This window comes from Pogona vitticeps, chromosome 2 (genome assembly GCF_051106095.1).
Source record: "Pogona vitticeps strain Pit_001003342236 chromosome 2, PviZW2.1, whole genome shotgun sequence".
NCBI classification, from domain to species: Eukaryota; Metazoa; Chordata; class Lepidosauria; order Squamata; family Agamidae; genus Pogona; species Pogona vitticeps.
The window spans coordinates 239,461,127-239,487,548 of NC_135784.1; the positions used below are offsets into that span (position 1 = coordinate 239,461,127).

At 40.6% G+C, this 26,422-nt stretch overlaps 1 long non-coding RNA gene across 1 annotated transcript; it reads left to right on the forward strand.

The window, feature by feature from the left end:
- Positions 1-510: 510 nt before the first annotated feature.
- On the forward strand, positions 511-23,381 carry LOC144586947 (uncharacterized). The gene is made up of 2 exons (XR_013542045.1): positions 511-21,528; positions 23,310-23,381. It is a non-coding gene; the product is annotated as an uncharacterized LOC144586947 (long non-coding RNA).
- Positions 23,382-26,422: the final 3,041 nt, after the last annotated feature.

A 26,422-nucleotide genomic window follows, 5' to 3' on the forward strand; every position in this document is an offset into this window, starting at 1 on the left:
GAAGAAGAATCCTGCCAGTGTATTAGGCCATGGGAACAAACCTACTTTACTGAATGCACAGATCCCCAAAGCTACACCTTTGTTCCATCTGGCTGATTTCTGCTGTTTTGCCCATGAGATTCAGCTCATGCTTGTCTACAGTGGTGCCTCTATTTACGAACTTAATCCATTCCAGAAGATGGTCATAACTCAAAATGGTTGTAAGAGCCTCGTGGCGCAGTGGTTAAAACGCTGTACTGCAAGCTAAAACTGTGCTCACGACCTGGGGTTCAAATCCCAGGTAGCCGGCTCAAGGTTGACTCAGCCTTCCATCCTTCCGAGGTTGGTAAAATGAGTACCCAGCTTGCTGGGGGGGCAATGTGTAGCCTGTATAATTAAAAATTGTAAACCGCCAGAAGAGTGCTTGTAGCGCTATGGGGCGGTATATAAGCCCAATAAATAAATAAATAAATAAATAAATAAATAAATAAATAAATAAATAAATAAATAAATAAATAAATAAATAAATCGAAGCACCATTTCCCATAGGAATGCATTGAAATGCAATTAATCCATTCCAGCCTGAAAGAAAATCACTAAAAAAAAACCAACAACACTGCAAGACCCATCAGAAACATGATTAATCTGTTCTGGCCAAAAGGGAAAAAAACAAAAAGCAAACAAACCCTGCAAGACCCCATTGGAAATAGGGGGGGGGGACCCAAAAAGCAAACAAACCCTGCAAGACTCATCGGAAATGGGGGAAAAAGAACCAAAAAGCAAACAAACCCTGCAAGACCCATCAGAAACACAACCTCCCCCAAAACAAACAAAGACAAGACCCATCGTAGCACAGAAACATAAACCCCCACAGCCCAAAACCACGCTGCAAAACCCACCCAGAACAGGCAGTTTTTAAAAAGCAGATAGCAGCACCTTACCAGGCAGTCCGAAGCTTCCTCCGAACGCACACTCTCTAACCACTGGGGAAAAAGAACTACAAAGAACCAGCCTCTTCTCCACCAACGGTTAGCAGTTTGAATTCCCTGCCTTTTTTCGCTGCCTTTTTTCCAATCGTAACTCAAAGCTCCGGTCGCAAGTCGAAACAAAATTTTGCAGCCAGAGCTGGTCATAACTTGAATGGGTCGTAAGTCGGGACGTTCGTAAGTCGAGGCACCCGTGTATATGGAACTCCCTATCACAGGATATGGTGAAGGCATCTGGCCTAGATGCCTTTAAAAGGGGATTGGAAAGATTCCTGGAGGAAAAGTCCATCACAGGTTACAAGCCATGATGGGGATGTACAATCTTCAGCCTTAGAAGGAAGGTACCTCCAAATGCCAGATACAGGGGAGGGGTATCAGGAGACAGGTATCTAGTTGTCTTGTGTGCTCCCAGAGGCATCTGGTGGGGCCACTGTGAGATACAGGAAGCTGGACTAGATGAGCCCAGCAGGGCTCTTTTTATGTTCTTATATGCCCTGCTATGTCTGCCACTTGTATGCCACCTCTAAGTGTCAGAGGAAAATGCCTACTCCAGGCTGTCACTATGTTACCTATGTCTCTGTCATTTTCTTGTGAGGACCTACTTTGTGGGTGTATAAATCAGACGTCCAAAACCCAAGCATCACCAAACTTGGAGGGTTTGTAGAGGAAAGTCAGTGGAAGCATCCCTGTGTTTTTGGTATCTCTAGGTGCCTCAGGGGCTGTTTTATATGGTTTTAATACAACATGAATTGACAAATTGATTTATCAGTTTGCTGGGAACAATTTGTAAATTTGTTATTTGTTGACCTTGATAAATCACTAATCAAACCAAATGGCCATTTTCTGATTCGTGCCCATCTCTATTTCTCACTGTGTGCCAAAAGGAGAGAAGAGATAGGACCAGACAGAACTTCATGGGGGACGTATTTGATAATCTTGACACCACTGCAAAGAAACACAGGTTGAAATCTTAAGCTATTCTGAGAAGCAGGGTGCAAGTATAGGGAAAGCAATTATGGGGAACGGGGTTTATTCCTAATTCAAAAATTGTCTCCAAGAAAATCTTCTAGGCAACCAGCTGTTCCATTGATAGGGAGCCACCTGGATGTAAAGCAGAGGAGTTGAATGTTGCTTTTCCATGGACTACAGTTCCCAGAATTTCTACACCACTTGTCTGTGTGTGTGTGATTTTGCAATAATAGTACAAATAAGCAATTTCCCCCACCTCCGGCCAGCTCTCAACAGGTGGGATTGCAATGTTCATTGTCTTTCTCTGGCCAAGCATAGGATCCCTGATGGGTAGGCTTAAGTAGAAAAACTGGACTTGATAGAACAAGGTATAATTAGAAGGGAGGTGGAGAATGAGAAAGGGAGCAAGGAGATCCCACTAAGCAGACCATTCTCTTCTTCAGCTGTCCCCCAAGCAGTGTTCCAGAGCTCCCTCTCTGTTTTCTTTTCACTTCATTCTCTTGCCTGCTTAGCTTTCACAGAGACCTCACCAGTTGGGTTGCGCTTCCGTTCAAGTCGCTAATGACATTCTGCAGAATTGCTGTAAATAATTCAGTTCCCATGTTAATAATGCACACCAGAGGAAGAAAAGAATTAAGAGGGGCAGCCAAAAGGGAGAAGGTAAGTGTGCAGCAACAATATAAAACAAAGATGAGAGATAAAGGAAGACTCCCCTGTGATAGCACGATTACCTGGAAAATGGTGTCAGCGTAACAAAACCACGGGATAAAGCAGAAAGGTGCCATTACTATTTGTGTGGGAAAGGCAACAACACCCAAGCAAACAAGATGCCAGGAAAGTATATCTTGAACTGAGGTAATTGGAGAGGGTTGGAATGGCTTACAGTTACATTGGCAGTTGCAGACTAAACTGCATGAGTTACTTTCAGTTGTGTGGATGTTCTTAGGATGAAAGAAGACACCATTATCTGCAACCAGGATAATTTCTTCCTGTTTTATTCAGAAGCATTCTTTTGGGACATCAAGTTGCCTTTCTCACTCTGGCATTTTCCATAGGCATATAAACCCAGTTGCATCTGGTGATGGTGCAATTTGTAGCCAAGCCAATGTGGAAAATGCCAGGTTGGGAAGGCTGTCCTTAAAACCCAGTGGTTAGTAATCGGTCAAATTAGTTTTCTCACAGATGTGCTGCAGTTTTTCTTTCCACCCCTAACTGCCACCAATAATATCTGTTATATCTCAACTCTCAAATGTCACTGACTATTTAAGAAAGAATGAGATAAAACTTTTAAAATGTCAGTTAACATTTCTTTAAAAAATGTCCAAAAACACCCTTGAAAAACAAGTTTTTTTTAAAAAAAAACTGGTATATCTCACTCTTCGCGCCAAAAAGAGCTACTATGAAAACATGAACCCATCTGAAAAGGACACTTTTAGTATCATATAGCATTCCTGTGGGATTCCAGTTCTAACTCTATGCTCTTAAAGTACTTTGTTCCTGAGAAAATTGTGTGAAATATTACCTAAACTCTATTCCAAAAGGAAACCAACCTTTCTTTGTATCTAAAACAGCATTGTAATGTGTCATTTCTAATATTTTTATGGGATCGTACGACTATTTTGAAAACTAACATTGCATCAAGAGAAGGATGGATGGTTTGTTCAGACTAAATTGTTTCCCAAATTTTTTGGAAGAGTTGACTCATGCCATAAGTTAGCTATGCCTGTCCTTATGTAGCTCGTTATCCGGTGGCATGTTTGAGTTGAAAACGTTATGGATATCAAGCAGACTCCCTTCTATAAATAACTGCATTTTTGTTGTTAAATGCTGTCATGTCATGCCCAACTTATGGAGACTCTATGAATGAGTGATCTCCAAAATGTTGTGTCCTCAACTGCCCTGCTCAGCTCTTTCAAACCCAAGCCTGTGGCTTCCTTTACGGAGTCATTTCATCTTGTATTTGGCCTTTCTGTTTTTCTGCTACCTTCCACATTTCCCATTAGTATTTTTTTCCAAACATTTTTGTCTCCAGAGATAGTTCAGGCTTGATCTGATCTAGGGCCCCCTTGTTTGTCTCTCCAGCAGTCCAGAGTATCCTCAAAGTTCTCCTCCAGCACCATATTTCAACTTAAGTATTTTTTTTCTGTAAGCTTTCTTTATTGTTCAATTTTCACATCAATACATGGTGATCAGAAATAAAAGGGTATGGATGAGCTTGGTCATGGTTTCCAATGAAACATCTTTACACTTGAAAACCTTTTCTGATTCCTTCATTACTGCCCTTCCGAATCTCAGTCAGCTTCTGATTTCTTGGCTATGGTCTCGCTTTGGATTGATGGTTGAACCAAGGTATACAAAATAATTCCCTATTTCCATTTCTTTAATTTCAGTTTTAATAACTGTAGAGGGTAGCCCTGTTCAGTCATTATGTTATCCAGGATCATGAACTAGGTTAAAGGGGAGGAGCTAGCCCTCCCCCATCCCTTATCTCTTTGCTCACATGAGCCGTGATGAGTCTGACGATAAACCTCTCCTCTTCTGACTCATTGCTGCTTGCTTGAGCAAAGTGTTGAGGGAGACAATATGAACAAAGTGATGAGAGAGGATGTGGGGTTAGCTTATTCCCTCAGACCATGTCCATGATCCCAAACAAATGAATGACTGAATACAGCTGCTCTCACCCACAAGCAATTTTGTAATGCATTTATTGCAATTTTCTGTGGATCAGTGAGGCATCCCACATGCATTTGTGTGAGAAGACTAGATTTATTTTCCGAAACAGAAAAAGATCCAGAGCTTTCTCAGAGCCCAGCTCAGAACAACCATTAGCAATTAGCATAAGCCATTATGTCAAGCAAATATTTAATTTATTATCCTTCCTGTTGGTGAGGGCTCTTTTTCCCACACACACAAAGCCTTCTTTAAACATTACATCCTCTTCACAAACAATCCTTGTTGGGAATTTTATAGATGTCAGTGCCTTTCCTGTACCCTGAGGAAATTACAGCACTGCATCACATGTGAACTCCTGACATAGGACATATGACACGGCACAATGTAGCCCCTTGATGTCTCAGTTGGCTTGCTCAGGAAGTTGATTCCACGGCACAAATGGCTATATTTCTAACAAACAATGACTTAGCCGGGCTGCACATTGCATTTGACAAAGACACCAAAATGCTGGCATTTCTGGAGTTCTCAGAGATGGGCAAACAAGGCTGGAAGGTTGTGTAGGCAACTGGGGCCATCTACCTTGTTGCCTTTGTTTATTTTGGCCCTCACAAGAGATCACGCCCTTTCCTTTCACGCTGCCACCAGGTATTTTCCTAATACCAATTATGTTATACTTGTGTGCTGCCAACACTAAGGGTTATTGAACTTAGGACAGAGGTTGAATTAACAAAGATTCTTTTATTGATAAGCAAATCATAAAGGTAAATCAAGTAGGAACTGTATCTGGTCTTAACATGGATTTGATTATGTATGCAATCACTTTTATTTCAAACTTCTATGTTGTTGTTGTCTAGTCGTTTAGTCGTGCCCGACTCTTCGTGACCCCATGGACCAGAGCACGCCAGGCCCTCCTATCTTCCACTGCCTCCCGTAGTTGTGTCAATTTCATGTTGGTTGCTTCACAGACACTGTTCAGCCATCTCACCCTCTGTCGTCCCCTTCTTCTCTTGCCTTCACACTTTCCTAACATCAAGGTCTTTTCCAGGGAGTCTTCTCTTCTCATGAGATGGCCAAAGTATTGGCGCCTCAGCTTCAGGATCTGTCCTTCCAGTGAACACTCAGGGTTGATTTCCTTTAGAATTGATTGGTTTGTTCTCCTTGCATTCCAGGGGATTCTCAAGAGCCTCCTCCAGCACCACAATTCAAAGGCATCAATTCTTCGGCGGTCTGCTTTCTTTATGGTCCAGCTCTCACTCCCGTACATCACTACAGGAAAAACCATAGCTTTCACTATTCGGACTTTTGTTGGCAAGGTGACGTCTCTGCTTTTTAAGATGCTGTTAAGGTTTGTCATTGCTTTCCTCCCAAGAAGCAGGCGTCTTTTAATTTCGTGGCTGCTGTCTCCATCTGCAGTGATCATGGAGCCCAAGAAAGTAAAGTCTGTCACTGACTCCATATCTTCCCCTTCAATTTCCCAGGAGGTGATGGGACCAGTGGCCATGATCTTAGTCTTTTTGATGTTGAGCTTCAGACCATTTTTTGCACTTCTATGTACTTTTACTCAATATCTCTCTTATGCTACTGGTAACTTCATTCCTGCTTGTTCAATATTATTTATCCCAATTCCCTCTCCTAACACTCTCAGCTCAAATCCCTAACTCTCCTCTTCTTACTGCTAAAACCCTAACTCCTTCCAACTGTCCCTCTCTCTGTCTAACCCTCTAACTGTTTAACTGTCTCTCTGGCTCCGCCCCTCCTGCCCTATCCTCAGCTCCTCCCCTTTGAGCTTCTGTGATAGACAGGCAGGAATGACATCACCTTTTGGCCTTCCGCTACAGCAGCCTACCAGTGAAACAACAGGAGCTACTGGTCTCTTGCTTATAGTCTCTTTATCTTGGCTTACTGTATCTATTATGACAAATTTGCCCTTCTTTTCCCAGTCACCACCCATAGGGACAATTAGATGCTAAAAGAATGACTAGATAAGAAGAGCATTTTAATGTGAATAAATAAGCTGATATGCTTAATAAATATGAGTATAGTTAGTTGTGTGCCATCAAGTTAGAACGGACTTATAGCAACCCTAATAGGGCTTTCAAGGCAAGTGAGACATTTAAAAAGTGGCTTTACAAGTACCACTCCCACAGTGAGTTTCCATGGCTGAGCAGGGAATTGAACTCGGGCCTCCTAAGTCATAGTCTGTCACTCTATCCACTTCACTACACTGGGTACTACCATATTTATTTTATTCTGTTTTATTTCAAGGAGTCTTAACTTTTTGATGGGAAATTGCATTTGTCTCATCATCTTTAGCTTTCAGAGCTTGTGCCAGCGTTGTCCTGGTACTGGCTATAAAGTTAGTCTGTTGACTTGAACTTTTTGTAACACCTGGAAATCATAATCCACAACTCTAATGATCCCAAACTGTCCTGGATCTTAATATATTTTCAAGGTTTATTTTCTTTTTTCTCTCCCCCTCTCCAAACTGTTTTTCTTCAGTTTTGATTATGGTTTTATTTTGTTCTCTTGTGCTTGCATTATTTTAGGAATAAAATCATTCTTCCGTTGCATGAAATCTGATGTCAGTCAAGCATACTATTGCTCATACAGCTGGATTTTCCCTCCCTTTCAACCTCTCTGTTGCTCCCCCCTCCACTCAGGAATATCCACCAACACTCCTGATTTTGATGGTGCATGGGGAGCTACAGAAAAGAGGGAAAGCTACCCTCATCCTCCATTCCACTAACAGAGGTTGGAAGCTAATATCATTGTTTCATAAATGAAACTATGTCCACTTGCAGAACTTGCAGGAGTTGATTCTGTTCAGATAATAATAATCTTGCACGCACTAACACTGAGTATCAGTGGGAGGAGCCCTTCACAACCTAAGGTGATTGGCCTCTGTCACTAACCTATTGCTAAAGTTCTTTTTTCCCAATTGAGACCAAGCCCCTGCCCTCTCTTCCTGTTTTGCTTTGCTTTGTATGGGTTTTTTTGTTTGTCTTTTGCTCTCTCTTGCTCTCTCTCTCTCTCTCTTTCTCTCTTTTCAAAAACAAATATTTCTTTCTCCATGTTTGCTACATGGGGAAGGAAGGTAGCTTTCCCTCTTTCCTGTAACTGCCCATGTATCCACAAAAGACTCTATTTTCCTGTTGTTGTTTTTTACTGACTGTAAATGCACTAAGTAAAGAAGTCTTTTTTTTCTACTTTAAAATGCTTCCAGAGTGATTTTTAACATATAAAGTGCTAGTCACTGTGAAAGGGGGTGGGCAACTGAGATTTAAGCTATTCTCTCACACTTTCTCTGTGCAGTAGTTGTTTGTACCTGATACTCTTCTAATTTTAAAACAAATGAACCAATTTTTTTCCAGTAGATTCTCCACTGCTGCTCCCCTGTCCCAACACCTTCAAATTATGTTTCATAGAGCAAGAAATCCTTTGGGTAGTTTCTGGAATGCACAGAGGACTTCAGGACTAACGGGCAGGAAAGAAAATTCCATCCTACTAGCAAACAACTGCTAGTGTGACATTGGATGTAGGCCAGGCACTATATTGTCAGTAGTTAATTGGAAACAAGCCATTTATTCATGTATTTATTTATTGCCTATTGATATTGAAAGGCACTCTTAATGAAGAATCTTGTTAAAATGCAGTGGACAATTCAATTGCGTCAATATCTTTTGCTATGGCACCTCCCGGATGTTGCTTATCTCTATTTTTTTTCCACTTAAATCATTATTATTATTCATCTCTACCTAGATGTACAAATGCAAGACTCTCAACATGAAGCTAGACTTTAGCTCTATTCTCTAAGATTTGAAAAGTAATTCAGATTTTAGCAATATTATGTATGCTATTCATGCGTAGGGATGGGTCAGAATTATATTTTGTATGCTTGTTTTTAAGGAGAACTCATACCCCACCCAAACTTAAAAATCCTAAATCAAATGGAAAGAATTAGAAGTTTTTGAGATTTTGAATGCAGTTGAGGAAAACCAACAAATGTATCCATCCAGGCAGAAGGCTGTGAGCACTTAGCTTTTAAATGACGACTTCGGGGCCCGTGTATGAAACCATGTTTGTGGTGTCACAATTAGGTAATTGTGTTGTTCAGTTCAGTTTCAATAAGAACTTTCCAAAATTTCCAAATTTATTTATACATATGGTGGAAATAAATGATTTTTTTTTTAAAAAAAATGAAATGTGGGAAATGTGAAACTGACAGGTTTGTCCATCTGCATGGATCTGCATAAGAGTGGATGGCTCTTATACGGGGATCTGTAGGATCCCCGCATCTGCAGGAGATCAGTTCCACAATCTGTTGTGGATGCGTAAAACCGCTGATACGGGGGAACCCTATATACAACATATAAGGAGATGGGACAAGGGACACAAAGGGGGCCCTTGTATGTTAAATACAGGGTTGCAGTAAACTGTGAATAAGTGAAACCACAGATATCAGTCCCATGGATACAACAATCCTACTATACTGACTTAATTTTGGTTGTGATTTTTGTTCAATTTTTTAAAAATAGAAACATTTTGAAATGTGCAAAGTTTTCATACATTTAATGGAATGAAGTTTGCTGTTTTATAAAATTGGCTGTGAACAAAAGCAAGACACAGATTTCTCTCTTTTACTGACAGGCTCCTCATTGTTAACAGCTACATGCAAAGTAGAAAAAACATGGTCTTCTCCATACAGGGAACAGCAGTTCCTCACTGGTGCCCCCTCCAGATTTATTTGACTACAAACCCTGTCATACTTTACCATTGCCTATCCCACCTGGGACTAATTTTCTGTTGCTACGATATCTATTAAATTTGGCTCGTGTAGATGAGTAAGAATTTTGTTTGGATTGGGTTTTTTATAAGAAATTACACACACATGGATGAAAAGTCCCACATAAATTCCTTCACTGCTGGATAGTTCAGTGGTCTTTCGGTCTCTGGCTGCAGAGCCAGAGGTTGGAAGTTCAAGCCACCCCTTTGCCTCCTTGAGAGGGGCTGGACTTGATGATGTATAGAATCCTTTCCAGCAATTCAGTTTTAAGATTATTGTTAAGGTGATAATCAGGGCAGAAAGAACCCAAGGCTTCAAAAAGAACAACTGAATGCAGAGAAAAGGTAAAATGAAATGTGTCCATTCTTGTTCACATGCTCTATCCAGAAAGTGGAAGATGAACAAGAGAATTGCAGCTGCTCACTGTCCCATTAACCTCTACTTTTGACCAAATGTCAGAACACAGCCCATATAAATATAATTTTTACGTTTGTAGACTCAGATCTTCAGATGAATGTATGGTGCTTGGAGCATAGGCCCAGAAGGCAGAGCCCTGCTACTATGCCCCCCCCATAATTACCCACCCACAGGGTTTATAACTACAGATACTATGTGTAAACAAGGCTTTAGAAATCCTTGGCTGCAGGCCGTGATCAAATTCTAACTATCATTGTGGATTTATTAATTAACACACCACAATTTGCAATGAATATTTTAACGTGCTTCAAAACTTGGGTATGCAAATCAAGTCCGTGCTGCATATCACCCAGATAAAAGCTGTTTAAGGAATCTGTGACACGACTATTGTTTCATCATGATTCTCCTTCCTTCCTTCCAGGAAAAAAAAAAGGCTTCATGTAGTTAGCAAGAGGGAGTTTCCAGTAATTGCATTTCAGTCCCAAGTCGTTACAGAACAAGATTTTAGCATAGGCAGGAAAGGTTAAATATTTTTTTTAATGGAAACAGGATGAATCTTTAAAAAGCTTTCAAAGAGTCTTGGAGCCATAAGGCCCTTTTACCATCCGTTGGCAGTTCCCTTAACAAAAGATGCTCTTAAGTTATGCAGGCTTCTCATTTGTCAGTTCAGAGATTTCTCTGTCTGTTCTACTGCACATGCTGTATAATTTAAGGTGACTCATTGTACAGGAAAGTTCGCCTTCCATTATAATGTTTTCTTTAGTAAGCACTCTTCTGCAAGTGCTGTAGTGTAAACATGAGTAGCTACGAATACGAACATTTATTAAATCCTGATGAATATTTCAATACCTGAGGGAGAGCAATTCACAGCTCAATCATTCAGGCCATTTTAAGTGCAGCACAGGACAATTCCACTACATCTTCCATTAATATTTTATTGCACATTTTATTCTGTTTACCTTTTTGGTTAATATATAATTTAAACCTCCTTCTACCAAAAAAAAAAAAAAAAGGAGGGGAGGGAGAAGAGAAAGAAGAGAACAACTGTTAGCCTGCTTTTAACAAATCTCTGGTGAGAGCTTCCACTTCATTTAAAATTCATTGCAAAGAATTGTATTTAATACTGGTAACACAAACCTCAGGTATTTGAGAGCAACTTGGAAGCAAGTGTTGTACAGCAGCCCACATTCTTCTCAGTTAAAGAGACAATAATCCGTGACTACTAGCAGCTATTTGTCAGCAGAAGCTGTGAGTGTACGTCATGACCTGGGGAAAGATGACACTTCAACCTGCACTGGAACACTGTGTCTCGCCCTAGTGACAGAAAGCTATCCTAACCTGACCCAACAATCACACCTTCACAAATAAACAATCGGACAACAGAGCAAAGTTATCCTGGAGACAGAATAATCTCTGTTGGGTACCCCACACACAACACCAACAAGAATGAAGATAATTTTAACTAGAGAGTGTTCTTTGTTCTCCTCAAATAGGTCAGGTGAAGAATATCTGAGGCCTTTTTTTTAGAGTGCACAGAAATAAAATATACGTTCTACGGAACCCTGTCCTTTAGTTAGAGTTTGGTCAGCTGTGCCAGCTGAGTGAAGTTAGAAATTAGAATTCAGTCTATTGACAATGCAGATGGATGTTGTGGGTGAAATAAAAGGCAAGGCAACAATCACAAAACTCTATGTGAGTCTAGTCTTGAAGGCCGTTTGGAAGCTGCAGCAGGTGCAGGCCAGCCTTGTTTCATGGTTATCAACATAGCATCATGCCTCCCCTGCTCTGAACCATTGGCACTGGCTGCCAGTATGCTGGTATGCTTCCAGGCAAAGTTCAAAGTGTTAATGTTGACATACAACGCCCTGAATGGTTTGGAACCTTGCTACCTGGCAGAGTTCCTCTCCCTCAGATCTGGCATCCATCCCACCTACACTTCCCATTCCCTGATGTTGCAGCTGTTCACCTTGAGGGAGACCCAGAAATCTACAGCTAGGAACTGGACCTTCTCAGTGGTGGCCCCCTCACTCTAAAATTAATTACCAGTGGAGGTGCATCTGGCCTCCATCTGCCTAACTTTTAGAAGGCAAATAAAAACATTGCTCAGTTGTCTCCTCCTTGTTTAATTATTTGACTGTTTCATATTTATTTATTTATTTATTTATTTATTTATTTATTTATTTAACTTATATGCTGCCCAAAGAGCTTTGGGTAGTGTGTGTGGCATATAAGTTAAATAAACAAGTTATATATTTATTTAACTTATATATAAGTTTATAAATATAACTTATTTATTTAACTTATATGCCGCCCACACTACCAAAGCTCTTTGGGCAGCATATAAGTTAAATAAATAAATAAAATAAATAAATAACTATATTATATATAAATAATATACATATAAATATATATAACAGACAGCCTCTAAAACTAAAACATTTCCGATCCGACTTCAGACATAATAGCTATTCTATGCATCTGCTAGGTGAATGTTGAAGGCATTGGTTTCCAGCATGTGAGATCACTGAAATTCTAGCAGGACTTCACACAAACATTGCTTATACATCTAGCTTTGCTGAGTTTTTTGAAAGTGTATTCATCACCTCCCTGGCATTATAAGCAAGGTAGCTCCATAACAATCTCTATTGAAGAAGGATTGGTGAGTCTTTTTTATACAAAATTTGCCTGGAGAGAAGAAAGGCATTACTTTTGCAAGCTTTTCACCGATGTGCTTTAAAAGATGTGAATAGTCCCATGAATTCTGGAAGATGATTTTTACAAAGTACTCGTAAAGACTGAAGCCTGTATTGAAAACATTGAGGGGTGTGTGTCCGTTGTAACAGTCATTCAAGACAGAGAGAGAGAATGTAAGCACCGATACTATGATAAAAGGTATGAAAACTATTATGTGACACAATGCTGTCTTTGCTGAGCTCTGTTGGATTGGCATTCTTTCTGACCTTTCTTTTCAACTACTTCATAAGCACACAAATGAGGATAAAAAATCCATGCAAAGGGAAAAACAAAATCTGGCCACCTGATATGCATGAAGGATGGGAAGAAATGCAGGCATGGTTTGAGGAAATGAAACAAGACAGAGATTGGCACAGCTCTAACTGTTGGATAGCTTCCCTCAGGATTCTGGAATGGCTTTTAAGAAGATACAAGCTAGAGGAAGGGAGGATGAAATTGCCCCTTGTTTGTTTTTTAAATATATATATTTAAAATTTCAGCTTTTCAAGTTGATTTTTAAATGCTGAGTACTCAGACCCATATGCCTAGAGAGAGCACTCTGTCAGTTTTGCTTTCTCCCAGGATCAACTTATTAAAATGTTGAAAATTAAGGTAGTACAGTGCTTCTATTGGAACAACAAAACATGGAAAGTAAAGCAGGTTGTCAGTTTCTCCTGAAGTGATCATCAGTTGGGTATTACAGAATTGGACTGAAGCAGAGAACCAAATCCAACTATTTTCATAGTGAAATGTGAAAGCCATAGGAGTCCATGTCCAATTGAAGTGCCAAGATAGAGGTGAGAACTATGAAGTACAGCCTCCCTAAACAGCAGCAGCAGGGGATTATCACCCTGTTCAACTGAGACAAAAAAAAAAAAAAAAAAGGAAAGGGCCGGTGTGGTCCTGAAGATTGCACAAATGCAAGAGTAGATTATCCTTTTGTTGTATTGGCTCTTGCCTTTCCATTGGACTATTTCAGTGACGTGGAGAGGGGGGATTTGCTGCTTGGGTAACAGCCTATCCTCCATATTATTTTACCCAGGCTTTGTGTCCTGGAGAGGACACTCCAGCTTTGCGTACAGCGTCGAAACACTAGACGCTGTTCCAAGTCCTCCATACAGCGCATGTTACCATAGTCTCTCGAGACTGAAGGATGCCTATGGTGATATGAAGAATAAAACAAATAGAAAGCTTTTGTGAATGAAACCCACTTCCTCAGGCTCTAAGCACACCCCTGCAGAAAGCTTGTCCAGAAACTGATGTGACATATCTGGCAGAGATGATCAGTTCTTGTGAGTGGGGGGGAGATGGTGCCAATCACAGGGTAATTCACAGCCTTTTGGTCCCAAGAGCTAGGGTGTAAAAAATCTAAACCTTGCTACAGAGATAGTGAGAGGCACATCTTCACAAGAAGAACTGATAATCTCTGCCAGATATATAACATCATTTTTTGTCAATTTTTCTCCACCAAAAAAGGGGGGGGTGCTTTGACCCTGAAGAAGTTGATTTCATCCACAAAAGATTTTTTTTAATTTATTTTTAGTGGTCCAATAAAAGGTATCATCTACTCTTGCATTTGTGTACTGTTCAACTGGTGGCTTTTTTGTACCTTGAGCTGTTCCTCACACTCTGTTGAAACAGCAACAAGATGAATGAAAGAAGCATACATTTTGCGTCTCAAGCCAATGGTTGCTAGAATTCATTATAGTTTTAAAGTAACTAAAATTATACTAGTTACTTTTGAGAAATGGGAAACAGTTGCTTAATTAAAGAACTACTTTTAAAAATTACAGGCACAACTACTTTTTTAGAGTCCTGGAACAATAAGTAGCTATTTTTTGAAAGTAATTTCCCCGTCTGTGGTTTGGGGTTACAAATGGCAACAATATCACAGTATCTTAAAAAGCACTGTCACGCACCCCCCCGGTGTCCCCTGTTTGTTTTCCCACTCACAGGTCCACCTTCGGACACAACTTGTTCTTTTCACCCTTTTTCACTGCCACCAGAGTGTATTATCCTCATTGCACTGATTATGAATCTCAGACTATTGCTGCCAAATATAACAAGGTTTATTTATGGTTAGGTAGGTAAATCACAGAAGAAAAATCATGGATGTTCTTTTATTATTCATTCAATAAATGTGGATTTGATTACATGTAAGGCTGCTTGTATTCATTCCCTTTAATCAAGGTCTCAATATATTTGGACTGTCTATGTATTTCTATTTCCTATTCACTAACACACCAGCTTTCCAATATTCTTGTCTAAACAATTCTTAATCTTCTCCCTAACTGACTCTCTTGTCTCCTCTAGTTCTGTTGACTCCGCCCCTCCTGTCCTGTCATAGGCTCCTGCTGTCCGCCACAGGCACACTATCCCTTAGGAAGCCAGATAATCCCTGATTTGAACCATACTGAACTAAATCCCGTGCCACTATATTGTGGTTTGAATCCAACTGGTAGTCCCAAATAGAGTAGACCTACCTATTGAATCAGCTAGATCTATCCTACTTGGGTCTATTTAAAAGTTAGACAAATAACTCTATCTAATCCAGATTCTTGTATCTAGCAGCCCAAATCTAAATATTTGATATATCTAGGTTTCAGGGTAGGGTTCCTCATAAATTCCACTAGTGAATTTCTAAGTAGGGAGCAGAGAGCAGAAAAGTATCCTGATGTTAAAAATGTTACTGGATTTAAATAAAACACTTGAAGGCTGCTGAGTACGTATAGCAGAATGGCATGAGGCAACTATAATGGAAAGGATCTGTACTGATCTAAAATATTGAATAACAGAACAATTTCCTTTTTAAAAGTTATGTTCTAAGCCATGGCAATGGTCAGCATATAATAGCAAACAGAAGTAACATCGGCAATTCCGTGTTAGCAACAGGAGATTCTCAGTCTTGGTGAAATGTCACAACTCAAGAGTTCATAATGTACACAGAAATGAATATTTGTGCTCAGGGGTGTCATGATAGAATTTGAATTGCAAGTGTTCATCAAGATAGTCTTAAAGTCATGCTGCATGAAGCATCCAGGAGGCTGTTGCTGATCCATTCCATCTCTCATTCACACTGTCTTGTGTGCTCTCTCTCTCTCTCTCTCTCTCTCTGTCTCTCTGCACCCACACCCACCATCGTCTACTTTGAGACCTGCAGCTAAATTCAGAGGGAACAGAGAAGCCTGAGAGGGTGGCAGATGGTGGAATTATTCTAGATCATCGTGTACTCCCAACACATTGAGCCTGAGAGTGTTGGCCCCATTGCAAAACTGTTTACAAAATTTATATAACATTGTGCATTAGCTGCCCCATTAATCTTACACTGAGATTACCAGGTAGGCCAGTTTTTGTTTTATTGCTTTTTAAACCACACATTCAGCCCATTCACTGGCAAGGTGGTCTTTTAAGCACAGGCTCCTCAGCCGCATTTAGGCTGAAAGCAATGTGCAGTTACTTGAGATGAAGTTTAAAGTAGTAGGACTTACTTCTGAGTAAAAACACATGGTATTTGGCTTCTCTCCATAATTTAACCGAAGATGTCTGAGTTGTGGCTACAAACTCCTTATGTATCCTCATCCAAAATCCCTTATATCCCAGTTTCAGGAAGAAGGACATTGAATTTTCTATGAACTTTTGCTGGAAACAAAGCAACAGAAATCCATGGCAGTTCTGACATATCATCGCTTGCCAGTTAAAGATAAAGACACATTTTGAATGTTTGCACCAAATATTCTGCCTTGCCTAGGTTCTAAATAAGGGGGCCAGGAAAAGCAACGCTTAGAGAATCTGATTCCTGACATCAAATGTTTAGTGATAACAGTAATTGAGTTAGCCCTCTTGATCTCAGGCACGTGACAAAATATAATTATGGTCACATATATTCTTCTGGGTTTGTGAGTAGGAAGAGCTGCGAAAGCATCACATTTCTTTTGAACTGAGCTCTGGAAAGGAAAATTATACACCTAGTTTCAGATGTGAACATTACCTAATAGGGGTATTTTCAGAAGCCAGATTCCACTTTTAAGTATAGGCATTATTTCCTCTATTTTTTGTTTTGAGAACATAGGCAAAAAAGGCTTGCACATACAAATCACCAGAGCATGAGAGAGATACTTTTTGAATGAACATTTCCCGCATCATAGAATAATGGAGTTGGAAGAGACCTATAAGGCCATCGAGTCCAACCCCCTGCTCAACGCAGGAATCCAAGTCAAGGTACATCTAACAGATGGTTGTCTAATTTTCTCATAAATGCCGGCAGCACTGGAGCACTTGCTGCCTGCTGAGCTAATTGGTTCCATCATCTTACTTCTCTAACAGTTAGGAAGGTTGTTTTAATTGATGTTCAACCCAAATTTGGCTTCCTGTAACTTGAGCTCATTCTTACATGTCCTGCACTCTGGGATGATTGAGAACAGTTCTTGACCTCTCCTCTGTATAGTAACCTTTTAAGTACTTGAAGAGAACTATCATATCAGCCCAAATTTTTCTCATAGCTGACATAATCACTGGACTGCTAATCCCAGGGGAGCTCTGGGAATTGTAGTCCAAAAAAGAAAATTTTCTAGGTACTGCAAGTAACAGCTAAACACTAATGAGACAGACAGGTTTTCCATTCTGCCCACCTACAGTGCACAATGCAGTCACGCCAACTTGTCTCCTGGCCTCCTGCAAGCCTCATACCCTCCATGAGGGAGAACATACGCTAGGATGAAAAAAAAACCCCACGCCAGCAGCCTGCAGGTAGAGGAGCAGTATCTTCTTAATTGCTCATTTATGGCATGTTAGTGGGTGGTGGCTGTCTACCATCCAGATCTAAAATCTTCTCTTGTTCCTTGGTGTGTGTCTTTGGGGAGGAAAGACTGAATTCCTGAGCATGTCCCTGCTGTGCCAGTAATTAGAGAAGAGAAAGGATGTCATTGGATTTGACAGCTGTAATGAAGACTTTTCACACTTCTTGAGACCCAACGTACCTCGCCTGAAGAATTCACACATTTGCAAGGCTGACAGAGTGTTTTGTAGAAATGAAATGTGCAAGAACCCAAATGCGCACATTTTAAAATGTGAACCGGCAAAAATGTGTGTACATGAAAAAGATGCACACAAACACACTTTAGTTAATGGTGAAAACGTAATTTAAGTAAAATGTGTAAATGGTAATGTTATTTGCTATCAAGCTTCTTCTGGGGACTCTAGCAGGGTTTTTGAGGGATGTGAGATGTTCAAGGACTGCTTTACTATGGATACACCCCCAGCCCCCTGTAGGTTTCCATGGCTGAAAGACAGCTGAACCTAGGTATTCGGAATCCTAAGCTGACGCTTTGTCCACTACATCACACTGGTTCAATATGTGTAACAGACATATACATGTGTTGTGGAACTCCAAATCCTGAGCTCCAGGAAGCATGTTCAATAGTCTCTTGCCATCAGTCAGTGGCTATCTCGGCCTAGAGGACGGTGGGGGTCATAATCTATATAAGAAACTTTTCCACACTCTGGTTTTGCATTCAAACAGTACATGGAGTAATGCTTATACCCACCCTTGGTACATCTCTGTGACTCCAGCAACACCTACATCTATCCTCCTAATAATCATCCGTGGACAGGTTGAAAAGGCATTATTGTCCTATGCTGTTTAACCCCCATATTTGTTACTCTTAATGCACAGACTCCATTTTAAGCTGGCATACAGCAATCAATAGAAGTCCCACTCACATGCTGTAAAAAAAAGAATTACGTTGACACATGAGTAGGAGAGCATGCTAGTCTTCCTCTCTCATTACGTGGCTTGGGTAACGAAGGATGGTATTGAAGATGAGGCCCCTTCCATGAGTTATGAGTTTTGCACACAGGCCATCCTCCTGGAAAATCAGTGTTTTGGCTCATGAAGGGTTTCCCACCCCCATATTCAGACTTTTCACTTCTCATGTTGAAAAATTGGTGAGGGGCAGGTGGAATGAGCATGCTCCCTTCCTTGTGCATTCACTCACCACTTCTCTAGAAAGAAAGTCCAGTTGCCATGACACAACTTCCAGATAACCTCACCTGGATGACTGAGAATCTTCACAGATATACTTCTCTAGAACTTTTTTTGTCCATGAACCTGGTTGGTAGACCCTCAGCTTATACTGAAGCTGACTCTTACTACACATCAGAGCTTAACACATTTTTGTATGCTTGGTCTGAAAATATACTATGTTTATTGGTTTATCTGCAGAAAGTGTGTTGATGTTAATGGTGTATATGCCTCCACTACAAATTAGCAACACTAAAAAAAATCTCAAATCCAATCCGAATAGGTGTGCACTGAAGATGAAGCACCCATACATCTGTAGGAGGTTATTCGGTGCATTCTACTGACTGGGCAGTTCAAGAAATGGCTGCTGTACTCCAGTGCTCCTGTTATCTTTTGTGTTTTCTGTTTGCCACTCATACCGACAGGAAATTTACAGCCAGTGCTAATTTGGGTAACATCTGAAACCTTGCCTGACAAGGTAAATTCAAATTATGTAGCACTCCCTTCTCATCCAGATACCTTGTTAGTCAGATCAGTGGTAGTTTGACCCTGTATGACAGCTTGTTTGCAAAAGGTGAACCAGCTTCTTTTCCAGTCCAGGCAGATTACATTCTTTAAAGAAAACAGCACAGTGATAATGATCTCTCTCTTTTTCTTTTTCTTCAGGGAAAAAAAATTGTCACAAAGTTCATGCCATATTCCTTCCTTTGGATTTCTTTGCTGCTGACTTCTGAAGGAGAACAGCATCAAGCGTGTATCTTGGAGTGAGACAGCTAATTTTGTTATGGATGAACACCATGTTGTGACAAAACAGTGGCACAGCTGTCATAACAGCTGTCACACATTAATCACGACATTGACAAATAGCATAATTACTTTATCTGGTATTCCTACCATGCCTCCTCAGTATGCACTGCTTCAGTTTAGGCATAGCAACCATGCTTTAATTAAAAAGACATCAATTAAGCGAAACAGACAAGGGCTAGGAGATATGGGTACAAAATGGGGAAATGCCATTTATCAGATTTGTTGAAAGAATATTCAACAAATAATTGCCTGCTAATCAGAGAACATGCTTTGGATTGGTTGGTCATCATTTTGCCACTTTCTGAGATATAAATTATCTGGGCATGTATTGCATTTATTTCACAGGCATGTTGATGACACCACCATGCATTTTTGCACAGGTGACTCCATGAATCACATCACATCATTTCTACAGGAACTTTGAGATTTGTTCAGACAGATGGACAGAGCAATTTGAAGAAAAGTTGCTCTTGCACTTGCACCACTATAAGTAAGGCATAGCATCTGAAGTAACATCTTTGCATATAAGTTTCTGTGCTGGAATCTGAGAGCCTATTTGAAGGAATAGCTTGGTGGTTTAGGTATCTATTCCCAGCTCCCTAAGCCACTCCTCATAGGACATGGCTTTCAGACCTTTGACCATTTTGGTCGCCCTCCTCTGGACATGTTCCAGGTTGTTAACATCCTTCTTGAACTGAGGTGCCCAGAACTGGACACAATACTCCAGGTGAGATCTGATCAAAGCAGAATAGAATGGCACTATCACTTCCCTTGATCTAGACACTATACTCCTATTGATGCATACAAGAATTGCATTGACTTTCTTGGCAGCCACATCACAGTGCTGACTCCTGTTCAGTTTATGGTCTACCAAGACTCCTAGATCCCTTTCACAAGTACTGTTGTCTAGCCAGGTGTCTTCCATCCTATATCTGTGCAGTTCATTTTTTTCTGCCTAGGTGTAGGACCTTACATTTCTCCCTGTTGAAATACATTTTGTTAGTTTTGGCCCAGGACTCTAATCTCTTAAGGTCATATTGAATTCTAATCCTGTCCTCTGGGGAATTAGCAACCCCTCCCAATTTGGTATCATCTGCAAATTTAATCAGCATACTCTCTATTCCTTCATCCAAGTCATTGACAAAGATGTTGAATAGCACAGGCCCCAGAACAGAACCCTGAGGCACCCCACTAGTTACCTCTCTCAAGGATGAAGAGAAGCCATTAGTGAGCACCCTTTGGGTTCGGTCAGTCAACCAATTACCAGTCCACCAAACAGTAGCACTGTCTAGCCCACATTTTACTAGCTTCCTTTCCCCCCAGATCTTCTTCACTGATTTCTTTATTTAAATATCCTTGCCATATCTCCTTCAAAGTTATTGTTCTATACTCATTCTCTACCAACATCTTATATATTACACTTATTATCCCTTTTATTTGACTATTATCATCCATCTCTTTCCTCTTTTTAATATTTTTTTTTTCAAATTTAGTCATACTCCTAGATTCTTCTTCCTTTTCTTCTCCATTCCTTGGTCCAGCTATCTGTCTTACATTAAACCAAGCAGTTCCTTTTCCTCCTAGTAGCTCATTTATTCTCTCTATATTATGCATCTTTTTATTCCAATCTTTTATATATATATATAACTTTCTATTCTAACAACACCTTACATAATTTCTTTTTCAGGTTATTTGGAAAAGTGTGTAATTCCTCCAAGTTTGTAAATGGGAAAATCTGGACTCAATATTCTCTTATACTTCTTCCAACATTGCACATACTATTTTAAAATGGGCTATCTATGTTTTTAATAATATCCTTTAAATTTTCTTTAAAAAACAAGCTCTCCATATTTTACTGTGCATGGCATTCTCAAGTACATACCTAACTGACTAGAGCCCAGTTTGTTGGAGTTTTTTGCAACCCCGCATGCTGCTTCTAGTAGGAGTGGCTGGAAGGGACTTATCTGGGCTAAAGTGAGTGTATATCCAGCATTAACCAATCATTCCTTCCCTGTCCCATAATTAAAAGAGAACCGCACCTATCTCCTTTTGAGCCTTTTCTCTTCTCTTTCAGTCTCTTGGAAATCAGTCAGTCTGTTGGAGTCCTGTTGCTGAAAGTGTCCACCATATTTGTCAATTTGCTGTTTGATCTGTTCAGAACTGTAAGTAAAGAATATGGTTTTTTATTCTTTCTGCTTCAAATGTCTCAGAATGAATGATTCAGACTGTAAGTGGCAACTGATGAGAGAAAAAGAGAGGGGCTAATCCAGGGAAACTGAAGCTATTCTGCTTTGTGAATCCCCGAACCTCTGCTGTCCAACTAGAGAAATTAAACAAGAAATTCAAAACAACATTTTTCACTGGGGTCTAGATATCCAGGAGTCTCAGAGAATATTTGTCTGAAAAACACTTGAAAGTGTGTGTGTGTGTGTGTGTGTGTGTGTGTGTGTGTGTGTGTGTGTGTGTGTGTGTGTGTGTGTGTGTGTGAGAGAGAGAGAGAGAGAGAGAGAGAGAGAGAGAGAGAGAGAGAGAGAGAGGGGGGGGGGAAACAACACCTTTTCTAGGATCTCATGACAAGAATTTTGTGCAAGAATTGGAGTCATCCTATGCATATTGCTGGTTCTTCCAGTACAAGAATTACCATCCAGTCTCCAAGAATTCCCATGAGATGTCTGCTCCCACCAAAAATGTTTAAAAAAAAAACTGTATTGCCTACTGTCTCAAGAAGGACTAAAATCTGTACAGTACTTCCTGCAGACAGTTCCAGTGGGGGAACTGATAGGACAGGAATGGGGAATGTATGGCCCTCTAGAAGTTATCAAGCAGCTCCTCTCATCAGTTGTTGGCAGTGCAACCGGTGGTGAGGAATAACAACGGGTGTCCCACATCTTTCCCCTCCTTTTAATAGGCTGTGTCAACAGACTGGTAGCAGGGATAAACATCGTAGTTAGGATGTACCCTGACATCCTAGGACCAAGGTAAACCAATGCTCTGGCAAGATTTACAGTGCCCGGATTATGTGAAAATAAATGAGCCAGGCCTCTGGCATCTACAATGTATGGAAGAAGTGGCACAGGATTCCCAGCATAGGTTCCTAGAGTTAAAAGGCCATTTGTCAGTACACTCATATATAATTAATCTACGTAAATGCCATATTGGCTATAAATACAGAGCAGGCAGTTAGAGATTCCCTGAGCTTCAATGAGAGGAGCTAAAAGAACTTAAATGGCAGCCATCAATCCTTCATTTTTGTTTTCAAAATAGACAAGCCCACTTGGCAATATGAATGGGATCACCTATAGATAGAAAAGCAGTCTAAATTTGACAGTGTGCTAATTTGAGCAATATGAATGGGATCAATAATGATGATGATGACGGAAACAGGGGTTGTTACATTAAGAAGTTATTTCTACCCTTCATACCCTTCGTACCTCAAGTACAGAAACACAGCAGTAAGTTTTAATTGTCATGCCAGTGTAAGTGACTTTGAAAAAGATCCTGAAGTTTACAGGGTTTACAGGCTTATTAAATAAATAATTTGTAGGGTATGACTTCCTTGTCAGCTTTGTAACTTAGGAAAGGAAATAAAGCATGTAATAGTCATGGTTTATTTTCCATAGGCAATCCCCGCTGTATGTTTCAGTTCCCTGTATTTTAACTTTCCACATCAATATTAGTTAAGCTCTGTAATGCACCAAATTACTTATTGAATTTCCAGGGGTATTTCTTGAGTTATGCCGAAGATGACACAATGAAATATTAATGAACCAATTTCCATAGACAGGGTCTCATTAGCTGACTGGTTACCACTGCAAACCATTTCTTGCCGAGTGCATCCTTCTGCTTGCTAGCAAGGGGATTTGATCTGCCTTTGCATTTTGATATTATTAATAACTAGGCCAGTTCATGGGATTTCCATTTTGCTCTTTCTTTGTCGTTACAGCCCATGCCAAAAGGAGGAAGGGGAAGGAGCACAGGACAAAAAGGAAGAATGTTTTTTTCTTTGGACTTTTCCTCTACACACTCACAGCAACATGTACACCTGGTCGTGTCCCTGCGCTTAATCAAATTCAGTGACTTCATCATGTTGGACCCTGGAAATGTTGGCACTGACACCAGCAAAACACTAACGTGCAAAGGGAAGCCAGTCTATTAACATTAGAACATTAAAGAAAAAGCTATAAAATTCAATTACAATGCTAAATGCAATTAACGTGCTAGTTTTTAACTTTTTAAAAAAATTAACATTATCAAAATTGGCCAGAAATATCACCCAAATCAATTATCTGCAAAATAATTAAATCAACATTAAATGTAGATCATTCCTCTAAAAATTTAGCAATGCTGCCATTTAGTGGGACCAATCGCAATTTTTGGACTTTAAAATGATTTTTTAAAAAATCAAACTTGGTATCATGATAGGGAATTATTTTAATGCCTTGCCCTTTATGAATCAGGTGTAACTGCAAGACTAAACCGGATGGTCCTCCAAACGGGTGCCAAAGTGTGGATGTATGAGGGGTTGCAGGCATGCACCCCTCGTGAGCCATCTGGCCCCAGCGTACAAGTAGTAGGCAGCTGGGAAGAGGGTGAGTTATTTCAAGATCAGACTGGCTGGATAGGATCCCTGCAGCTGCAGGAGATGCCGCATCCTGATGAAAGATAGCTGAAGAAGGTGGGATCAAGGGGAATAAAAGAGCAGAACTGGGAAGGCAAGAGGTCACTACCTAACATGGAAGAAGAAGATGGGTGGAAGGATGGCAGAAGCTGTCTAGCTTTGCTAACTTTGCCAGTTTTACTGAATACTGATAGGAGGCATGCAGGCACTAGAGACTCCAGCCATATATTAGGCTGGCTGCTGCTGCAGCTCTAGAGAGCCAAGTGAATGAAGGGACTGGGAGAGATGAGCTGCAGAGATGAAGTTCTTGTACTCATTTATACAAGCCTTCTCTAAAATGGATGTGTCCTGGATCTAAGCTCTCTCCTCGTCCCTGCCTTCCAGAACCTGGACTCTGGGGGAATTCCAGTAAAACTAACTGTGGCCCCAAGAAGCTCAGAGATGAGCTGGAGCCCATGGAGTTATTAAGAGAGAACCCTGGCTCCACCAGCAAAGGGGCTGGTGGGGTGAGCAGGATGATGCCCTGCACTGCCTTCCACAGAATGCAGACATCTGATGACACACTCCACAAAAACCCAAGGCAGTGTAGAAAGCTGCGATTGAATGTACATGTGAACATGGAGAAAATTGACCCTAATGTCTTTTCTATCAGAATGTGGAATTTCCAAGGATTCTTCTACATTGGTCTCTACCTACCCCCAGGTAGAGGAGATTTTTGTTTGTGTGCAGCAAAATCCTAATCCCTACATGCACAGCTTTTAGTTCTCAGGTGAAAAGAATGGGAGCATTTCTTTTTTGTTCTTCAGCCTAACCTTTGATTTCAGTATCAGCTGATTTCTTTCCAATGGAAAACAAAGAGGCTAACCTTTCGGTTTGGACACTGATAATGTCAGGTGCCAATGCTCGTAAGAATACCACCTAGAATATCTTATACAGTAGATTAGAAGAGTACCATTAAGTTATAAAAGCCTTAGCATTCAAAGTTGATTTTAAAAAAACACTCACATTCCATTCCATCAAGGAACCAGCGCTTGTACTACTTTTATGTTTCCCAGAAGTACAGAATAGATGTAACTGGAGATGCAGGTGTATGTAGTGATGACTCCAAGTGGAATCGGCCACGTCTTATGGTGCTCTGTGCAGAAGGCAGCTTTCCAGGACTGTTTCTTTCAATGGGAGAAGTGAGAACAGCACCAAAACAGGAAAGAGAAAGGGACAGAAAGTCCAGCACTGCATGAAGTAACATGTTGGCATGTAGCTGACACATGACATCATTTCCTTCTGATCTGGGATTGTAAGAAACTCTGTTATCAGCCAAAGAACATATAATAGCTCTTTCTAGGTATTCACGCTTGCAATTTTTGTGTTGGTTAAACAAACAGCTGCTTTCCAGGGACCAACTTTGTTCACCAGCCTCAAGCCCCAGGATAAATTCGCCTGATCCACTGTGTTTTGGCTTCTGTTCCTTCACCAGTACTACAGTGGGGTCTTGACTTAAGAACGGCTTGAGTTAAGAACATTTTGACTTAAGAACCACTCTCACAGGAAAATATTGACTTGACTTAAGTACTTAGATTTGAGTTAAGAACTGAAAAAAAAAACCCAGGTGGGTGGCAGGGAAAGTGCAAAATGTGAACTTTCAGTTAACTGTTGGCCAGTGAAAAGGGTGCCTGTCTGCTTCCTCACTCCTCCCTGCGTTTAGAGAGTGGATTGGGAGACAGTCTTCGGACTGCCTGGTACTGTACTGCCTGGACTGTATTTTCCCTGCCTTCCCTGAACCTTTCTTGACCTAAGAAAAAAAAGAAACAAAATATCCCCCTCTAGTGGTCGAAGGCGGAATAGCAGCTTCCCATTAGTTTCTATGGACGGAAAAGAGCAGATACGGATCAAATGGTTTTCAATGCATTCCTATGGGAAATGCAGATTTGACCTGAGAACTTTTTGACTTGAGAACCACCTTCCAATACGGATTAAGTTCTCAAGTCAAGACCCCACTGTACCTGCTCTCCGCCTAGTGGTGTCTTGCTCACTCTCATCTCTCTTTTCAAACTTTCTCTTTTACCTTTATTCCAGACCTCCTTACCCTCCCCCCAATTTGCTTTTACTCACTAACCTTAACCCTCCTCCCTTTCCCTTTCTGTGTTTCTCATCCTGTCTCCTCTTTTTCCTCAGTTCACTCTCTTTTCTTTTGTTCTCCTTTGCCTGCCCACTCTCATGCCTAGCCTACATGGCACCAGCTATGCCTTGGCTGTTTGTGATCTTTGGGGCAGATTGCATTCTTCCAGCATACATGTATGATCTTGTCTGTCAGCTTTGGGGCTCACAGCTATGCTGCTTTGGCCCTTGAAATTTATTTTTCAAAGGTATTTTTAACAGCTGGTCCCTAAAGGCCTGTGGGCTGTCAAGAATACATCATTCAGAGGCAACCAAGGTAGGAA